The sequence below is a fragment of the Papaver somniferum genome, chromosome 1, assembly GCF_003573695.1.
Source record: "Papaver somniferum cultivar HN1 chromosome 1, ASM357369v1, whole genome shotgun sequence".
In the NCBI taxonomy this organism is placed as follows: domain Eukaryota; kingdom Viridiplantae; phylum Streptophyta; class Magnoliopsida; order Ranunculales; family Papaveraceae; genus Papaver; species Papaver somniferum.
This window is the reverse complement of record NC_039358.1, coordinates 159701205-159723588: the sequence shown is the minus strand read 5'-3', so window position 1 is coordinate 159723588 and position 22384 is coordinate 159701205. Positions and strand designations below refer to the sequence as shown.

At 33.9% G+C, this 22384-nt stretch overlaps 1 long non-coding RNA gene across 14 annotated transcripts; it reads right to left on the bottom strand.

Moving 5' to 3' along the window:
- Positions 1-13605: 13605 nt before the first annotated feature.
- Positions 13606-19143, bottom strand: LOC113305675. 14 transcript variants are annotated; one of them, XR_003338524.1, is made up of 6 exons: positions 19045-19143; positions 18652-18733; positions 18274-18367; positions 17779-17844; positions 14087-16243; positions 13606-13911 (listed from the first exon to the last, which is right to left on the bottom strand). It is a non-coding gene; the product is annotated as an uncharacterized LOC113305675 (long non-coding RNA). The 14 variants fall into 14 exon arrangements; XR_003338517.1 differs by having other exon boundaries at positions 18936-19130; XR_003338515.1 differs by lacking the exon at positions 19045-19143 and adding an exon at positions 16625-16770 and having other exon boundaries at positions 18652-19036.
- Between the last annotated feature and the right edge of the window lie 3241 nt (positions 19144-22384).

Below are 22384 nucleotides of genomic sequence, written 5' to 3'. Positions count from 1 at the left end.
CGATATGAAAACAATCATAAGATTATTGTAAAATGTAGTATCACATAGCCTTTTAATCATATCTGAATTCGTCTAGTCATTTATTTGTATTTGAATTGTGCTCGACTTCCATAATATTTTTTCAGTTATATATATTATAAGACCTTCTTTGTGTATTTTCTTTCTTTCTTGATCCCATATTCTGTCCATGTTTACAATGTATGTTTGTTGTGGATGAATGTTAACATTCTTGTCTCTTTTTTTCTTTTTACTTTTCGTTCATCCTTGTAATAATATTTCCCAAATTCTACGACATGTCCTTCAGATCCATGGTTTGGGAAAAAATTCCTCATATCATGCTCTCCATATATCTGTTCGGTTACTTGTTTTCTTAGGAATGAAATCACTTCTCCGTCAATTTCTTTAATTATTTTTTTATTCAAAACAATTTCTGGAAACAAAAATTTCCTGTTTTTTTAAGTTGCAAGATGTCTTAGTTGTTCTTTTGCATCTGGCCCCTAATTAGACTCTAAATTTTCTATGAACGTTTTCCCCAGTACAATGCTTCGCATACAACAGATGAGTTGTATAATTTTATCGTCATGTGACGATAGATGAGTTGTAGATTTTTTTCCTGCATTGTTTATTTCGTTAGTGTCATCTAATTCTAAAAATTGGCTAAACGTGATGCCATTCCAATCTTTTTCTAATTTTTTATATTGTTAAAATTTTGTTAGCTCGTGTTTTTGTCCTTTCTTTTCGATATACATATATATAATCCTATTGTAATTACAGTTCACCCAATAGTGTAATCTCTTAGTGATATTGTTCTCCATGTATATGTCGTTCCAACTCATATGTTTCTTCGGAATATATTCGTTTTCTAATTAAGGAAATAAGGGTCTTGTCTGTAGAGTTTCTTATGTTTTGTCGTACATAACATTGGTTTATTGATAACAATATGTTCTTCATCTATTGAACTATTTTGACTCGACGTTCGAAATCTTGTTGTGGAGATATATTTTTCTCTTAATCGTTTGAAACTATTATGGAAACAATTGGCTGCATACTCTTCATTTTCGAAGTGTACTTTCTTTTCAGTCAGCACCGAGTATTTTTGGACGGTGTGGTTTGATTCTTTGTTTCCTCGTCATTACTTAATGAAAATTTTCTACCTTTGGTAAATGTCTCCTTGTCCTTATATCTGGTAGTATGTATAACATTTCTTTCGCGACCTAAACCATGTATAGAAATAGAGCTTTACGTATAAACAACGATTTATATTTGGAAAAAAAAATGCTTTAGTACCAATCGCCGGGGAATCTACCTGGTATTCGGTATCAACATCTAAATCCTCTTTTTAGCCTTCTAGATGGAGTACTTTTAGGACTTTAAAATTGTCAGATAGGTTTTATATATTATACTCATGTATTACCAATTTGAAAACAGAGATGTTGTCCTTGATTCGGTTGAACCACCTGTTTTCTTTTTCTCCCTTGTTAATCTTCATTTTGAAATAAATAATATGGTGAGCATGATTCCATATTACAACTATCTATAATCAAGTTAATTGTCGAAATTAATATGTTTTTATCTCGTTGCATCTTTCCAGGTAATATACATATTCTTTGGCAGTGCATTTCATCAACTTATGTGTCGTCTTTCCCATCAAAATGAATACCCTGTCATCCTTTACAGCCAAATTCAATTTGTACTTGTGTATATTATATGGCGTTAGTAAGTATCGAAGTATTATCCATCCATTTATTCAAAAATGTCGTTTGTTCTCACCATGGTATATCATCTTCAAATTTGTTTTTGCACTTGATATACCAAGCGTTCCTCATCTTCTTCGTACTTAACATTTTTCTTACATCTGTTTCATGCTAATACCATTATCTGTTCTCAACCAAGCCAGAATTGTCGCCTCGCAAGTTCATGTTTTACCCTGTAATTTACTCGAAGCAGCACACATTATCTATATTTTATTCTAACTACATCCAATTATTGCGAACATTGCTTTTCCATCTTAGTAAGTATGGTTTGGTGTTTGAAGTATTGAACCTGTAACTTGATAATCAGTTACCCAGAGATGAATACCTTTCCACATTGCAAATTTAATAATACTTGGAGATATTAACTTGACTATCCTACCTTATATTAAATGCGATAAGTGATGGTTGTAGCAAGAAGTTAGAGCTTGACTAAACTGCGACGACTAATGGTCTAAGCTGCTGGAATCACACATGGACCTATGTACGTAAATGTTAAGCAAAAAACTATACCATAATGTGGTCAAATATTTTGTCGAACTCTGGACATTATGGTAGACAATAGAATATTTTCCTAAACCAAATTGTCAAGGAACTGATTACACCAACAATCTGTAATGAGCACCACCCAAAAACCAAAAAAGGTTAATTACTTGATTTATCATAAGCATCTTTATTATAAATATCACACTTTAGGTTTCCAGGAAAGAACATCAATTATCCTTAATTAAAAAAAGTGAAACATAGATTTAGTCCATTGAGTATGCCGAATAACTTCGTAGAATAATAACATAAAACATTTTAACTTTAAAAAAAATCTATAAAAATTTAACTGAACCTTAACGTAGAAGCTTGTACTGAAAAGAGTAATCAAATCTTGTAATAGTCATATTTTTAAAATAAATAACTATTGCTAAACCAATCCATTTTTTTTCCACATTAGTATTCAAAGAATAATTGGCTGCATAGTCTTCATCATCGAAGTGTACTTTCTTTTCAATCAGCACCGAGTATTTTTAGGCGGTGTAGTTTGATTCTTTGTTTCCTCGTCATTACTTAATGAACGTTTTTTATCCCTGTTAAATGTCTCCTTGTCCTAATCTCTTGTAGTATGTGTATCATTTTTTTTCGTGACCTAAACCATGTAGAGAAATAGAGTTTTACATATAAACAACGATTTATATTTGAAAAAAATAATGTTTTAGTTCCAATTGCCGGAGAATCTAGCTGGTTCGGTATCAACATCTAAATCCTCTTTTTGGCCTTCTAGACGAAGTGTTTTTTGGACTGTAAAATTGTCAGATGGGTTTGTTATATTATACTCATGTATTACCAATTTGAAAACAGAGATATTGTCCTTGATTCGGTTGAACCACCTGTTTTCTTTTTCTTCCTTGTTAATCTTTATTTTGAAATAAATAATATGGTGAGCATGATTCCATAATACATCAATATATATTCAAGTTAATTATCGAAACTAATATGTGGTTAATTACCCGGGGATGAATACCTTGCCACATTCCAAATTTACTAATACTTGGAGATGTTAACTTGACTACCCTACCTTATATTAAATGTAATAAGTGATGGTTATAACGAGAAGTTTGAGCTCGACTGAACTGCGACAACCGATGGTCTAAGCTGCTGGGATCACACATGAACCTATGTAACGTAAATGCTAAGCAAAAAACTATACCACAATGTGGTCAAATATTATGTCGAACTCTGGACATTATGATAAACAATAGAATATTGTCCTAAGCCAAGTTGTCAAGGAACTGATTACACCAACAATCTGTAATGAGCACCACCCAAAAACCAAAAAAGGTTAATTACTTGATTTCCTATAAGCATCCTTATTATAAATATCACATTTTAGGTCTCCAGGAAAGAGCATCAATAATCCTTAATTAAAAAAAGTTAAATAATGATTTAGTCCATTGAGTGTGCTAAATAACTTCGTAGAATAATAACCAAAAACATTTTAAATTTAAAAAAATCTATAAAAATTTATCCGAACCTTAACGTAGAAGCATGTACTGAAAAGACTAATCAAATTTACCAATAATCATATTTTTAAAGTAAATAATTATAGCTAAACCAATCCGTTGTTTTTTTCCAGATTAATATTCAAAAAATAATTTGCTGCATACTCTTCATCATCGAAGTGTACTTCCTTTTCAATCAACACCGAGTATTTTTCGGTGTGGTTTGACTATTTGTTTCCTCGTCATTAATTAATGGACGTCTTCTACCTCTGTTAAATGTCTCATTGTCCTTCTCTTTGGTAGTATGTGTAACATATCTTTCGCGACCTAAACCATGTAGAGAAATAGAGCTTTACATATAAACAACGATTTATATTTGAAAAAAAAAATGCTTTAGTACCAATCAACGGAGAATCTACCTGGTATTCGGTATCAACATCTAAATCCTCTTTTTGGCCTTCTAGACGGATTATTTTTTAGACTGTAACATTGTCAGATAGGTTGCTTATTATATTCATGTATTACCAATTTGAAAACAGAGATGTTGTCCTTGATTCGGTTGAATCACCTTTTTTCTTTTTCTCCCTTGTCAATCTGCATTTTGAAATAAATAATATGGTGAGCATGATTCCATAGTACATCTATCTATAATCAAGTTAATTGTCGAAACTAATATGTTGTTACCTCGTTGCATCTTTCCAGGTAATCTACATATTCTTTGGCAGTGCATTTCATCAACTTATTTGTAGTCTTTCCCATCATTATGAATACCCTGTCATCCTTTACAACCAAATTCAATTTGTACTTGTGTATATTATAAGGGGTTAGTTGATATGATTTTATATAGTGGTAAGTAGAGTTGTCGTTCACTCAGACTTGTTGAAATTGTTTTTAGGATTAATAAAGGAAAAACACTAAAAATATATATACACAATTTGTCACAAGATGAAGAGACGCTGAGACGCGGGATTCCACTACTTTTCATATTGTTATGGTTCACTCATTAACTCTAGACAATATAGCTCAAACAAAAGAAGTTGTGACTCTAGTTCTTTGCCAAAAATAGATTTCGTAAAATATTATTTGTAAGTTAAAAGCATGACGCATCTAAAGTATTTAGAACTAAGCATGCGGCATCTAAAAAAATAACAAATAATTAATAGAAATCATAAAGCAATTAAATCTATGCAAAAAGTCAATAAAAGAATTAATTCATTTACCACAATCATGAAAAGTTGCTTCCTCCGTTGTCCCAGTGATAGGGTCTAGATCCGCATGGTGAAAACACACTAAAGGAATTTTTCATTGCTCAAAAAGGTGTTTACAAGGAGAAAAGGTATAAAACAGGGCCTTTGTAACAATTATAATTGTTACAGATGCAACTGTTACAAAGAAACACTGTTACAAGAGGTGTTACTAACTGAAGATAAGCGTGACTAATGGACTGTTACAGAACAGCTTGAAATATACGACCCTAGAAAACGACTGTCCTTAACAGCTAATGTTCTTCATGTTCATCTTCTCTGCAGCAGCAGAAACTTCTCTTTGCAACTCGTGATTTGATCACTCTGTTGCTCTCTGTTCTAACCCCTAACTCTCCATCCCCCTCTCTGATACACCAGCACCCTTTATATAGGTAACATCCCCAAGAAATCTCGTTCAATTACTTCCAATATTCTTCCATTACTCGGCAGTAAAGAACATATCCTCGGGAATATTTTCTTCCCTTTTTAGTCTTCTGACGCTGTCATCCAGTGAGTAAATGCTTCAAACATGCTGCCAACACATGAAAGAATGAGTCAACACGCTGAAAACACTCGCAAACTCTCCAACACAACCCAACATAATCCCGAGTATCATTCAACCTATGTTTCACTTCAATCCCACGTTGCATCCATATTGCTTCGAATTTGATGGACTTACCACTCCTGTTTAGATGAAACAGACCCAACACAACAGATTTTTTATCGATTTCCCACGTTGCATCTCTCTAAATAACTTCCAAATCCAAAACAACCTTCTCGGGTTTTCCAAGAAAAATAGCACTTCCCTGATTTCTTCCGACGGACGCTCCAGCCAATTTTAACTCAAAGCATCGATCATACCATGCCTGTTAAGCTTAAACAGGCCTTCCCATGAAATTTAACCATTGAGTCTCCTTAGAACAAGCCCAAATGACGAACCCTAATTCTATTCTCCCCTTTCCAAAAATTCCCGCCAAAAAATAATAATTCAAACAGAGAAGATGGGTGCTCAAGATGAATTTGGGCTATACATAGCCGTGGGTACCCCTTAGCCAATTCTAGGGTCCGTATAACAAATGTCTTCCGAGGGCCAAAATCAACTTTTCGAGCCGAATTTTCCAAAAATGTTTATTTCCCAAAAATGCCTACAAACACATAAAATAACAAAATTAGCACAAAATCGAGTACCAACAATATATAGTATTGAGATCAAATTAGACACAAAAATGTGTCTATCATTAGTAAGTATCGAAGTATTTTCCATTCATTTATTCAAAAATGTCGTTTGTTCTCACCATGGTATATCATCTTCAAATTTGTTTTTGCACTTGATATACCAAGCGTTCCCCGTCTTTTTCGTACTTAATTTTTTTATTACATCTGTTTCATGCTAGTACCATTATATGTTCTCAACCAAGCCAATATTGTCGCCTCGCAAGTGCATGTTTTACCCTGTAATTTACTCGAAGCAACACACATTTAGTTATGTTTTATTCTAGCAGTTAAAAAATTTAACCGTTTAATATATTTTCATTGTATTGTGTCTTGTCAGTTGTTTCATGTATGAAATTTTTATTTTCGTTTGGATTATCCGGTTGTGGCGAGCTAATCATTATGATTATATTATGTACTGATGAAGCCTATATAAATTAATTTTGTAGTTGTAGTACGTAATAAAAGTCATATAGTCCCAATTTTATTCCACACACTTACTTTTCCTTCAATTTATTGACTTTTGGTATATCCAAATTGATCAACACTCTATATGAAATGGTAGCAGCTAATGCAAGTGCACTTGTTGCAAGGTATATTTGTATGTTAGGTGAATAAACGCTAATATCAACACTTTTTGCGGTTAATTAGTAACAGACCTCTAACCTTGGAACTCGCTTACAAACGTTCCAGTAATAATTAAAATTATCAGAATATTCATGTGTTTCTCTACCACACCCTCTTCTACTGATTTGCACCAACCCAAACAACAATATCATAAGATTAATCATCAAATTATTAAGGATCTTGGTTCATAATTTAGAAATAGTATACCTTTTAAATCAGAGTTACTTACTTTGTATCTTCGATGACTATCTCTCTCTTATGAACTTCGCCAGACCCTTTTTGACCATCAAATGCAACCATAGTAATACCTGAAAAAGATTCTAATCTTCCAATAGTATCTGCAAGTAACAATGTTATCAATTATATGTATCTTATATATGTCGCATGGAAAATACAAGGGTAGCTCAGCTCTTACTTAGATAGTGTGGTGTCCTTCACTTTTTCCGCACTTTTGAAATTTATAAAATTAAATTTTTGGTCAGGAAAGCCTGATTCACCAATGCATAGTTGTTTCACTTCACGGAACTTGATAAACCACAAAACGTGTTTATAGTCAACAATGCGGAAACTTCTCTTTGAGGCAGAGAGATTAAACATTTCGATGGAATACAAATTCCCTTCCACCAGCTGGGTTTCTAACATTTCTATCGAGTGCTTTGTACCTTTGCATGCTTCTGGGTTTTCTGTGATCTGTAATAAACATATATTTTCCCTACATAATTCAAGAGATATGCATCCAAAGGGGGATTTCTTACCGTTTCATCCATTAAATGGAGTTCCACCGCATACATTTCCTTTGTCTTTCGATCTACTGATTTCCAAGTATTTAAAATCCTTTCCATGACCACCTTTTGACGAACTTGGTAAGGATCTAGGTAACCAAATAAATTATAATCCATGTTTCCTACTAATTTATTTGCTTAAGTTATCGTAGGCAGAAACGTAATCAGTAAACCTTTAGACCACTGGTTAAAATACAATATTTATATGCAAGTTTCCCATAATATTAAGTTCTTGTACAACTAACACGACAACACCTTCTTCACATCCCTACACCAAAAACTTGGTAAAGCAAGGCCCTTGAATATTTTTCATGCCATAAACACCCAAAATCGTAAATGAGAGAAGTTTTCAAACATCATTAATTTTACAATTCCCCACCCTCCATTTAAATTTTTGGTTTATATATTGTTATAAGGCCATGTAGCAAATGCCCGAATACATCCTTCAAATATCCAGCATTATATCTCTTTTTTTTTATCAATCAAAACTGGATCACAAAATATGAAAATCAACCAATTCATTTTTAGAGCTTAGTATGGGAATGTGGTAGTCGGAATTGAAGATACTGATTGGGAAGGATCCTCCTGTGGATGACAAAATTCTAAATGATTTGCTATATGCATAAACTCGTGCACTCACTTTATAAGTTATTTGAGCAACATTTTATCCATATGTTATCTTATCTTTGGTTAATTCTCCATCTTGTTATCTTATCTGCTGGGTATCCAGCAGTTTTCCACCTTTACATTTACATTGTTACCGTAAATACACAGATCCACCGAAGACAGCGATGAGTCATATAATTATATTTCGTATTAACATAATATCGATAGTAACATCACAAAATATTAGTTTCATTAATGATATGTGTTTGTAAGTCTCTCTCTCTTTTTTTTGTATATGTTAATTTCAATAGCTATCAAAAGTAATTAACATAAATCTATTGGTGTTTATAATTTGCAACAACACCCTGAATTTTGAAAATTGATATCGTATTTGTCTAAGACTTTCATGATTTCAAAGCTTCTCTCTTTACAGGGTACAATTTAAATGATAGAATGTACTTAATATCAATAAATGTTAATTAATATGAAATCGTTTTGAAAAGAAAAATATTGATATTTAATAAATAGAAGTTACCTAGAACAGTAAGAATTAAATTCCACATAACCCAATTCTAATCTTGAACTAACTACTTATTCCAAAAAATTCATGTTCCTGAGAAACTATTCGATCTATAGGTGGTGAATTCTCAATAGTGCCTTGATGCACCACAATTTTTGTATACCTATTTGGAAACTTATTCTTATTGATAACAATAATCTTTAGTTTGGATGAACCATGGGATCTTTTTGAAATACCAATATACATTGGATTTTCATCTTCTATAAAAGTCCCGCACATGTTAAGTAGAGTCCTTCATTATGTAGGAACTGTGCTCTGCTTTCGTCCATTCAGATTGATGGATGAGATACACGTAGCTAGATATCAATTTCCAGTGAAAGTTTGCTCGACGGTGCAAAAATACCCATTGTGCATCCACCATCTAACTCATTAATGAGACCAATGTTACCCATTGAGATCATACGCAATGAGCCCTTCCATTTATAGATAGGTATTTACAAAATCATAGTTAGAGCTTGAATTCCAAAATTATTTAGAAGTTCAGGAATAAACAGTGCAAGTGGTTAGTGCATGCTAGTTATATTATACTTTTTCTTAATATTAGTACAAAAAAACTAACATAAGATGCATGCTTGGAAGTTTCATGTATAAGAAGATATTCTTTTTATGCATGCTTACCGTGTTCATGTATTAATTCGGTGTTATTGTCGGATGAAATACATTCTTTTATATGCTGTTCGGGATCCATGCTTTTCTGCTTCTGGTGATCGTGCTAGAAATTTGATAATGTGGTGATCATGCTAGGCTATACACCGTACATGCTTAGTGAGAGCACTCACAGCAGGTATTCGTCCGCTCCTATTTTTATTTGTTTTCACATTGCCAAATAAAATTGTTTGAAGCATGTGAGAACAAATTCAAAGACATGATAGTCCTATACCGAACTTACTGGAGGAGCGAGAGATGCATCATAAAATGTAACTGAACCTACATCCTTTTTTAATAAAAATCAAAACAAAGATTTTGGTGCATTCAGGCATTACGTGTGTTCATAATTCGGATATACTTTTAGAAAATACCAAATATTGATTTTACGACCCTAGTTCAACTTCCCATGTTAGTGTCAGTTTACATAATTTATTTATTTCTCATTCCGGGGTACTCATAATTTTATAACATTAGAAAACAAACACCTAATAATATCATTACTAATCGAATCAGTCTGCATTTAGGCATTCTTATCCTTGTTAATTAGCTTGTGTTCAGAAAGGTATATATGTGTACATATCCAGCTAGTGTATGTATCGTTGTCATATTAGTCGTACTGATATCTTCGTTATTCGTTGATGTATTATTTGTTCCTTGAAACATATCTGAGATACTCTTTATGCTTTATCCAATCAGAGGTAAAGGTTAGTGATTATAATCATTGATTGGGGGAGCTTAATAACTTCAATTGTTAGATCATGTACATATGCAACAAAGTAATGAAACAACATTAAGCGGCTCTGTTCCTCTATTGATAATTTTATAAAATATACATTTTGTGGATCATGATATGTATATTTTATCAATAGGGTCAATATATTGACTTTATTACCAAGCAACGATCTTCATAGGCATGTTCTAACCACTTTTTTTCGTCCTTCACCAGGTATAACATAGAATCTAGACGTGGCATGTTCTCCAAAAAAATACTACCGGAATTATGTTAGCAAATTGCATATATTCCATCGCAAAACCTTGTTTTCTTGTTTTAGACTCTCTTTTCTCATACAAAATGTTACAAAAATTCTTGATTTGTGATTTTAGAATATACTCAAAGTATGACATTAATGTTAACTTAAAATTTTTTGTAGTCTCTTTAACTTTCTCCATTTAAACTTTTCAATCATACATAATTTATTTCCTCCCAGGAAGATGAAGCCAAATAACAATTTTAGGCTCTTCGTTATGCACAAATTATTGTTGCTCTTCGTTATGCACAAATTATTGTTAAATGCCACGCAGCTTTGGGTGTTCTGATATATCCTGTATTAACGTACTTGTGGTTCCTCACTACGTTCACCAATATCAATTTATGAGCGATCATGATCTTTAAATATACACATCTATATTATTTAATGACCCTTATACGTCAACAAACCTCAACATTTATATGACAATTGAACGTTCTCCGCATATTTGGGTTGTAAGAAAAACCTATATATGTATTATTTTCATTGCATCCATTACGAACAATTAATTATCTCTCACTCATCATCCCGTCTACGATAAATTGGACATCCACCTCATCCATGTATGTATTGTCAGTGGTTTTTCTAAATTAATCAGTTACATTTTCTATTTGTCATGCAAAGAGATTTTGAACAACTTGGACTATGTACCGCACACTTTTTAAGCATTTGTAACAAAATTGTATAAGTTTTTTCGTCCTAAAATTCAACAAAAACAAATTTTACAACTTGTTCCGCTGTTCAGTTATTTTCAGGACCATCTAAGAATTAAAAAGCCCATATATATGATGCAACTCATGTTTTTTAAAATCATAAAAACACATTTAGCAACTTCACTGGCTAATTATGTCCTGTTTTTTCTTTAATTACTAATTGATACTCCATTCATCCCTGAATAGATGATCTAGTTCAAGCTTGCATAATTTCTAAAGCAAGAAGGGGAGGAATGTATATTTCGAAGTTTTTTTTACGAACCCTTATGGATAATAATTAGTAAAAATTATTTATGATTTATCTCTCAACTATATCATGGATATTCGTAAATTATATAAAATTGAAGGCATTTTAAAACACATATGCAACAAACATAAACACGGCTATCAAAATTGTAGTTTTAGAAATATCTCTTGTTTAATGATATAGTCATGTCACATGTACATATTATGGGACAAAATTTAAAAATGAATGTCATCTATTTACGAAGGGAGTATCAATTCAACTCAAAAGCATGGGTTATCGAATGAGGACAATCATAACCGTAATAAGGGCAAAAAACCATGTTCAATTTTTGGGACCACCAATAGATGGTAAAACATTGGGTTAACCTCTTTCATCCGGATTCAACCTACCTTTTATAACAACGTAAAAGTTCCAGTGATAACATATCTTCCGTAAGTCCTTCAATAGGTGACCTTGTTCAAGTTTGCACAATTTTTAAGGAAAGCAGCAGAAAGGAGCATTTTAAAATATTTTTTACAACTACTTCCGTATTGATAATAATTAGTTAAATTTAGAATGATTTGTTTGTTAAACTATACCACAGATATTCGTAAATTTTATACCATTGGAAAACATTTTAAAACACTTGCATAATGAATATAAACATGACTATCAAATCATACATAATTCTTATTCTAACAATAATCAATTAAAATGGTAGTTTTAGAAATATCTCTTGTTTAATGATACAGGTCACGTATTATGTGGACAAAATTCAAAAATGAAAAGGTTATCTACCGTGGAACTGAGGTAGTTTCAACCTTAAACCAAAAGCTCTTTAAAAAGTTACTTGTTGTGCAAAATGGTAAATTAATATCTCGTTTAACCGTTGACAAAATATGATTCAGTTGCTTCATGTGAAGTAGCCAAGATAGCCACAACCAGATATGTTTAAAGAAACATTTTGATATCTAAAACTATATGTATTTCGTGTATCTTTGTCAATGTGGTACCCCAAAATCATCGACTCGACTGATGTACAAAATATTCAATAGCCAAGCTTTGGTATGCTCGTCTAACCCTTACAATGAATAAGTTAATAATCTAAAATTATAAATTAAATTATTCCAAATTTCATAGTACATATTCCTCCTTGACATAATTTTTCATTCCACATAATAAAGATGATATTTGTATTCAAGCGCGAAAAAAATGGTCCGTGATTTCCAGCGTAGATATTCCTAGCTGTCTTGTGGGATGCCATGTAGCCATTGCAGCAGGAGCAATTCTTGTGAACAGAATTGAGCGATTATATCAATTATAAAATTAGGTGTACTGTAAGCTAGTCCACTCATAATTCTCAGATATGCCTGTCAAACTTTATGAATTTCTCTATCTCATAAATATTTTAATTCTACAACTATCATAAATGTTTAGACACTTATGGTTGTATAAACCGTAATTCTCTCAGGCACCTTATTAATCTATTTTTTATTTTATTCCTTTATCCAAAATAAATAAATCAAGAGTAAACTCTTTTATAAACCAATGTAATTTTGAGCAAATGAATGTCATCGATACACTATTGTACGTAGTAAGTTGTAGGCTGCACAACAGGTAGGGTGGGTAGGATATGGCCTATACCCGCCACCCTATCCGTTTATTGGCGGTTAAGAAGATCTTTACCCGTCATCCTACCCGCCAAATAGTGGATAGGGTAGGATACGGTTAAAAAACTGGCGGGTAGGGTAGGGTTGGCGGGTATGGGTAGGGTATGTGCACCCCTAGTAGGAATTGTTCGAAGATCAGTAGGGTAGGATAATTTCAAGCTTTACCCGCCACCCTACCCGTTTATTGGCGGTTAAGAAAATCTTCACCCGCCACCCTACCCGCCAAATAATGGATAGGGTAGGATACGGATAAAAAACTGGCGGATATGGGTAGGATATGTGCACCCCTAGTAAGTTGAATACGAATAAGCTATAAGAGATGGAGCATTTTTGGCATTCTTCTACGTCAAATTCTTAAGTGAACACTTATTACCACAACCAAGAAAGTTTCTACACTCAGCTAAGTATACACAGAAGGTTATGTTGCGCATTTGTTTCGGGCTTTTTAACTGAAACTGGGTTAGTATTTACATCTCTAATCGCAGGTGCTCCTGGAGAACTACTGATTATACATAGAAACACTAACACAGTTCAGCTAGGATGACCATATGAATAAATAGCAACACCCGAGACTAGGAGTTTAGGTAACAAAGGTGTGTAGTAGCAACAAAGAAATGAAAAGCAAAAATGCTAAACATCAAGACAAATCAATGTTAGATCGTTCAGCTGGAACTTTTCTTTGGTTATTCTTATGAACATCCTAGCATATATGCTGCCTTCGATTAAACAGAAAAAACAGTAAACACAAACCAAAGAGAAAAGAGATGACGACGAAAGACAATAATCAAATTAGATGCAGCAAATAAACCCCTTTTTTCGAATCAGGCTCTCTTTACCTGCAAAATCAGAAAACCTAACTATTAATCAAGCAATAAAAAAACGAATTGCACACATAAGTCTTATACTTTTAATCAAAATCAACTAACAGTCAAAATTCCATTTTGTTTTTTCTTAAAAAAAAAACCTAAAAAAAAAATCTAAACACTGCTCTCTTTTGTATGAGAGAGATACCTTTGGAAAATATCGATATAGACTATGGGGCCAATACAGTTGAAGGAATATCCCTTAAGCAAGCAGATTTCTTAAAAGCTTCTCAAAGACCCTAGGGTCGACTCTATATCCTCTGTGGGGTTCCCACTCTGTGAGCATCAAATAAAGAATCACTGTTTCTGCCATTGGAAGCATGTAAGGTTTTAGCACACAAAAATAAGTAACAATGCCATCCGTGGGAGTCGAACCCACAACTACATGGTTGAAAACCATGTGATCTTCCATTTGAGCTAAGACAACAGATACCATTTCAAATGTACGTGGCTTGATTACAAAGCAAGTAATATGAAGTACATTGAGCATGTAGTCGTAAACATTATCCATCTTGAGACACTACTTCAAATCTCTTGGTACTATTAAATTCACATAAATTAGAGTAGAGGAAGACATATGCTTACTGATAAATAAGCAAATCAAATTAAAATAATTCAACACCTTAAGTTTCAATTATCCTTGAAGCTTGACTCCTGGATAAGCAATTTTTTGAGCACAAATGAGGTAAAAAACTGCATAAAACTAATTCATAAGAAACATATATCCGTTTTCTATGTGAGAATTAACCAAATAAGGCAACAAACATTTGTCACTCTGCTTGATAGATCTCCATTTGTTCAGTAATTTTGTGTAGCTACCAAAACCTCTGGAGAAGAAAGTCATGGTAATAGGATTTATCAGTAATATGGAGAATCACAAGCAATGTATTTCTTGCTAACATGGCAACGTTTTCCTTCAATATAAACCGGGTACCAAAATTTTGAGAAGAGACAATCTTATTATGACACAACCGTACTATGTAAAATCCAGGAACCGACTGTCAGTAAAATGCATAAGAAATAGCTGTAGACGGAGTTGCAACAAAGTCTGTGACAATCATTAAAAGTTTTATATACAATACCACCTCAAAGCAAAACTTAAAATAACATTGACTAACCTTTGCCTCAAAAATATGATGGGATGGGTCTAGTATGGATGATGATAACTATCTAGATGCCAATTCAACAGCATAAGAATCAATGGCATGATATGATGAAGAATAGACATTTGCCAACGCCTCCACTTTACTGTTCTCTGCAACCCCACTTTGATATGTTTGTGACACAAAAGGAAAACCTAGAAGAAGCGAGTGAGACCTGTCAATAGCAAATGTGCCAACTGCAATAGTGACGCAGCCAAAAAGGATTTCAATTACTCGGTAAAATTTACAGTGATTAGCTTTCCCAATGAATTTGCATACCAACAATGAAATACCAACAACGCATCCATGAACGTAAGAGCACTATGCTAGTTTTTATATATAAGAGAAGCAGAACATGACAAAACAACATGTTTGCTGCGATAAATACACCTCCAAGTCTCGCACTACTAAAAATGGGTTTTGCTTTCCCCTATTTCTAATGTAATGTTTCCTAATGCCGTCAATAATAAACCTGCACGATTAACTTGCAGAGTTGTTAAAAGGTTCAAAAGAAATTTGCTTGATCAAATAGAAGAGTACCCATGTTTAAGCAGTTTCTTTCTACGTGATGACAAATGAAATATTGCAACTTATATTCTTTAAAAGAGTAGGTCGCGACCACATTTCATCATGACATCATCTCTACTGAATGAGCTTTGGAATCCATATGCTGAAGAGTGAAGATAAGCTTAAAATCAAGCACACCAAACAAATTTATTCCACCAAAGAAAGATTGAGATACATAACTAAAGCTTAAGTTAATCATCTTTCTGCTGCTTAACTGTCAGTATCTCGAAGAGACTATAAGGTTAATCCTAATTACATCAAACTAATTAACACAACATTGCGTTATATTGTTAACAATCTAGACTCCCATATTTAGTCTGAAATTCACCACCAAAAATAAATTAAGGAAGAAAAAAAGAAGATTTCCATCGAATAAAAGTACATCTTTTGATGATCACGGATTGTAAAAATTAGCAGAAATTTTAGTCTGTATTGACAGAAAATGCAACTTACAGCTATTTTGGAGACGGTGCATTTAGTTGTTGTTCTGTTTTCTTTTCATTTGATTCAGGGTGTACTGAACCATCTTTTTTCACCACCATTCTGTCTGGAATTTGCTCCTCCACCTTATACTCTTGAGCAAGTAACCTCCAATGCTACCACAAAATATTCGAGTACATTCAAGATTTCAAGGGTACAGGAATTAATGTCAAACAGAAGCATAAAATCCAGGGCAACAAATTCTACAGCCTATACAACGTATAAATACTTATACAACATGCAACCACAAATCCAATGTAGTACTTATAAAGCCAGTTAAATTTTATAACTAAAAGTGAACAACTCTAAATATATGTAATGCAATTTAAATACAGCCTATTCTACAAAAGCGTGAAGAGAATGCAATATGAATGATTAACTTATATGAGCACCCCTCGGATCTATTGAATGAATAAACAATAAATGGATAAAAAAATAAATAACAGCTACTTGAATATTTGAACTTCTGAGCTAGGTATCACAAATTGTTGTCAAACCTTCATTAATGAATTTGCTCAAGTAGGGCATTTCCATCATTCCTCCCTCTTCATTGGTCTGCTTAAACATATAAGCTTCTTAATAACTCTTGTATAGCGTTGAATGCTATAATCCAGAGTCCTCACGAAAGCGACGAAACCCGTGTCTAAGAGAATTGATGGATTTAGTTTACAAAACGACTTTATTTTAACCCCTTAGAGATATGTAACAAACTGAATAAAATTTTAAACTACTGGTTTCTTAAAATAGAGCATAAAAATTCACAGGCATGCGACATTTCCTACAACAGGAAATTCTAATTGGTCCAACGTTAACTGTCTATCTTGTAAGGGAAGAAACTCCTCTTCAACAACAATCAATTGAAAACTGAAGAGGGGGGAATTGAATTTTTTTACAATATCAATCACAGTTATCGGTTGCACATCAATTAGAAACCCTAATCAGCCTATCAACTCCACGCACTCACACCACAACCGTTGATTCAAGCATGGATAGAACATCGGCTTTCAGAAGTGGTACGGAGGACGTTATATAAATAAAGAGAAAATTGAAGCGATCTTTCGGAAAATACAACGTAACTAAAATCAATCTCTTTTGATCAATTGAACCAATTCCTCCTGTACATTTTCCATTTGCATGGGCTTTCTTCCAAACCCAAAACAATTTGAAGTATTTCAGTAAGCCCAGATTCTTATCCCACAATTCTCAGGCTCATATCCATACATAGGGATTTGCGGCGCCGCATCAGGATCAGTTCAGCCTATCCCTCCTCGAGATCCAATGAATAGGTTATAAGTTTAAATTTCAGCTATAAACATACAGTCAAAATCTCATTGTATAGGTAGAACATGTTACCGGAAAACAGTGATACAGTGCTATGTTGTTGTATAAAGTGAATTGAACCCATTAAACTGTTTTATGAAGTAAGTTAAACCCATGAGCACCATTTGATGTCGAAAGGTCTCGGGCAACTTAGAAGAGTTGGACACTCTAAAGTCGTTTCAAACTAAATGATACTTCAACCCTCAAAAGTTTAACATATTTCTACTTATAGCACAAAATTGACTTCAACCCTACATACAGTATACCTCCACCTATCTAGTGGATTGGGGAATTAAGATAGCATATCAAAAATGACCAACACAATCCTTACCTCAAACCTGGCAGTTCCAAGTTCCAGGTTCTGTTTCGCTTCCTAAGTACATAAGTACATTAGGCTCTGTAAATAGACAGAAGTAAACTTATTAAATTCAAGTGTTGAAGGAAATAAACCCACTGAAAAGAATAATAATATGTTTGACATTTCCACAAACAGCAAAAGCTCATAAACCTAGTAGTTGTGTGATGAGAAGATTAAAATACATGCAACATTTTTCATACCAAAACTTTAGAGGAACCAATATCCAGTTAGCATGTAAATTAATCTCAGATTGTATTGATAAACAAAGTTTTGATGGAAAATTGAAGTGAAGTTAGTTAGAACTTTTAATTAGAAAGAGTGAAGGGAAACAAATTTGATCTGAGAAAACTGTTGTACGAGATTTCAATTGGAATCCTAAGAGTTGAATTAGAGGATTCGGGTGTTAATAGTTAGATTGTGCATGTGTTACTCGATCTGGGGATTTTGCAATTGAGTTTGACCAATTACCAATGAAATTGCGTAATTGTGCTCCAACCTCGAATCAGATTCAGAGTCAGTGTTGTTTTGGTGTAGGCGATATGTCCCCAGGTTGTTAACCAATCTACAAAAGCAGAATTCAATTACCCATAATTTGTAAAAACTCATCAACAAAATTGCATAAGCAATCAAATTCAACCCGTAACTCAGTAATTTGAAACAAAAAACCCAAGATATCAAATTGATAAATAAAAAACACAATGTGATAAACCCAAGAGGCGGAAAGAGAAAATTAACTTCGTAATTTTTATAGTTTATATTACATAGCCAAAAGAAGCTAACTTTTCTCTGAAAACCCAACCTGCTTTGAATTACAGATTTGAAAATCCAGGGTTTCCACATGGTTACCTTGTTTTTCCATTCTTCTGCATCGTCTTGGAAACTAAATTTGCCTCCTAAATCAATGTTATAAACTTTGCCCCTAAATTTCCTACATCAAGCACATAAAGCGGACACAAATCAGGAAACATCAACCAATAAAAATACAGATTTAAAATTTCTAGGGTTACCTCCTTCCTCTCCTCGACATCAACTAAACTTAAATCGCAGAAACAACTTAATTAATCAATCAGCCTACGTCGATCAAATGGAGAAAAAAATTTCCGGCAAACATATAGAAGTAGCACATAAACCTCAGAAATAAAAACGGATACTCAAGAATCCATAGCTCCTGCGAGAGAGATGAGAAGAACCGCAGTAGAAGAAAAAGAGAAAAAGGTTTTATGTAAAACTAATAAACACCTATGAAAAGACTATTTAGTTCTTTCGATCCTACGCTCATGAACATCTCTGAATATCTGGACATCTCCAAACGCCCCCGAGCATGACCCAAACGCCACCCGTAACAGAACTGATCATTCGCAGCCGTCCAAGTCATAGCTCGATCCGGTCGATCCCGATCTTGGGATGACAATTTTCGGTGAATCCTGTCCACTTTGACTCTTTGATCAAGGAGTCAAACACCACCTTTTTTTATTACAGTGATAAGAACCAATATTTTTAGCATCATTGTTGATGCAGATCACTTCCGAATTCAGACTCCTTGCACATTCAGTACACGCAAGGATTGCGTAGCTCCTAGCTTCTCCAGGATCCAAAATCCTTGAACTATCATTGAGTAATATTGGCTTATTAATGTGCTCACAATAACTTGTCTCGAACAAAAGGGTATCCATGAAAGTCTTCAATACTTGAAGTTTATTTGTTAATCATGTGTTCATTTGCTTGAATGAATTCATAAGTTTATTTATAGAAATTCTCAACTGAATCTACAAACTTACCTTATCTTTTGATGCAGAGAGCATCAAGATCTTTGACTTGTGTGATCAAGATTGGCATCAGGCTCCCGACACTACCTCGTAACAAATCAATGCCATTAATGACCAAATGCAAGCACAATTTGTGTAAGTAGAAGAAGTGAAGATGAAAAATACTAACATTAGCACCGTGGCTGAGCACAAGGGCCCGTGGAATTATTCTTACACGAAAGCCTATTGGCCAGCAACATCAGTAGCCAGCACCAGCTTCAATCTCTCCCAACGTAGAACCATGTCCAACTTAATCTCTGATTACCCTGGCTATTGCTAGCTCTAGCTTCATCTCTCATGGCACTGGCAATTGCTAGTGCCTACTACAATCTGTTACAGCGGTGGCTTTGCAGCGCCACATCTCTTATTGCTAGTGCCTTCAACACCAGCAGCAAAACTTCTCAGTGTTGGCTCTAGTTAGCGCTAACCTATCATGTTATTGGTGCTTGCTAGCACGAGTACTGCACTGCGCTATCAACCTTCTACTCTTTGATGTATCCTTCGCATAACACCAAGTTTATCGCATCCCTATGATTTCTCAATTAACAACTCTTGATGTTGGATTACCTACTCGACTCTCGGTTCAGACCACCTAAAACGCCATCATTGGTCATTCATACTATCATTGAGTATCCAACTTACTCAAATGCCCACAGATGGAATCACTATTTATAGCTCAACGCTTACATTATATTGCTTAAATATTATCGCTCGTTGCCTATCATTATAGCTCAGCGCTCAAATCATATTAATGCAGTTTACTCCTAGACTTATTGAAATTTAAGTCATTACTAGACTTACTATTTTTACTAGACTTGACATTGATCAGTCTGATACTACTTAGTGAACTGAGCATCTTGCCTCACTAATTTTAACTAGATATTGTCATAATTTAACCAAAATAGTAAATTTACTCAAGTTTCAGTAGTAATTCCACAAGACATCAAAATGTCACATATGGGGGGATATTCATTGGGGTTTTAGTCTGGAGGTTTATAACAACATGCGGTGTGGCATCACATCTACAATGAGAAAGTAAAAAGTAGTGGAAATGGTTAAGAGCAGTTATGAAAATGAGGAAGTAGTGGCAATACGTAACTGGTGGTATTCCCTGACATATATAGCAGACATGACTTCACCACTACCTCCAAGACCTACACTTCTCAACTCCATCACGATCTCCATTACTTACGAGGAATCAGTCCATTCACAACAACTGTAGATGACTTCATATTCCTAAGGTAAATATTAGACTTACGCCAATAAGTCTAGCCCTTCCACAGTAGTTCAACAAGTCACACTGCAAAACACATCACACAGTGATTCCTGAACTTTATCTGCTTCCCTTCCCTAAGTTCAACCATTTTTTTCACCTTTGTGGTCGAAGCAGAACATGAACATGAAGATGAAAAACCAAAAAGTACTTATACGATACATTGTTTTTACCAAAAAAATAATGAGGCCACAACGCGAGATCAACTTCTACATTACAAAATCAAATAATACCAAGAAATCAGAAACTTTCAAATCTTTTTTAATTAATACCAAGGGTACCACTCTGGTTACTCCTAGTATCACTTCTTGAAAAGATGAGGGTACCCAAATATACCTCAAACTAAAACTTTTTCCACATATAAGTCCTTTCTCCGAAAGTGATTGTCTATGGACTGAGTCGAGACAATTCAACTAATCGGTTCGCACTTCGTGTGATCGTCTATGGACACGAGATTGAGACATACAACAACAAAGTATGTTTATTTGATAAAAGGTTCGGACTTAACCAAACACGGTAGGATTACTTATCAAGTAAATAGGAATTAACGTTTGTATAATTTACTTTAAATTATAATAACAATAATTATAATTGTGGAAAATAAAAGTAAATGACACAGCAAGATTTTGTTAACGAGGAAACCCCAAATGCATAAAAATCCTGGGACCTTGTCCAGAATTGAATACTCTCAGGATTAAGCAGTTATACAAAATCAAACCAACTTCGTATTTTTGAAACCAAGTAACTAAACCTATAGTTCACATAGTTCCGTCTGTATTCCGACGCCTCCGACCTGTAATAAGTCACGTACTTGGAACAATTCCTTTGGTTCGTATTCCAAACAGTAAAGGAACGACAAATCTGTTTGGTATCAACTCTTTTCAACCAAGTGATGTGAGTTCGACAAAAGGATCTTCTGTTTATCTCAATAAACTCCTTTGTCAGGTTCTTAGATCTATCTTATTATCAACTACCAAGGTAATTGTTAAGATTTTGCAATCAATACTTTTAATCACAAAGAATTGTATTGATGTCGATCTACACAACTGATCAGTCTAATCTACCACAAGGATAAACCGATTATAGTTGGATCCTCTTTTACCGAAACAAGTATTGTGCACACCAAAGATTATGAACCCAAATCAGAAATCTTCAAAGTCTTCTTTGTCTTCAAATCTTCTTAGATCTTCAATAAACACCTGCACACAATCAACTTGAATCTCTTGTGATCAATCACGCACAGAACGGAGTTTGTTAACAATTATCACAAGACGTCTTTAGATCAGAAGAGAAGATTCTCGAGCATAAACAAACTAGGTGTAATCGAAGTTCAACCACAGTTAGTCAATCAAATCAATCGAAAACAAAAGATAAACCGCAACTATTTAGTTTCCCACCAATGGTACTAATAGAGCTTCTCAATCCCAAAGAAGTCTTTAAACTGAGCGGTCATAAGATATTTCGCCTAATTAGGTTACTCTCCTCTCCGAATAGGCGGCTT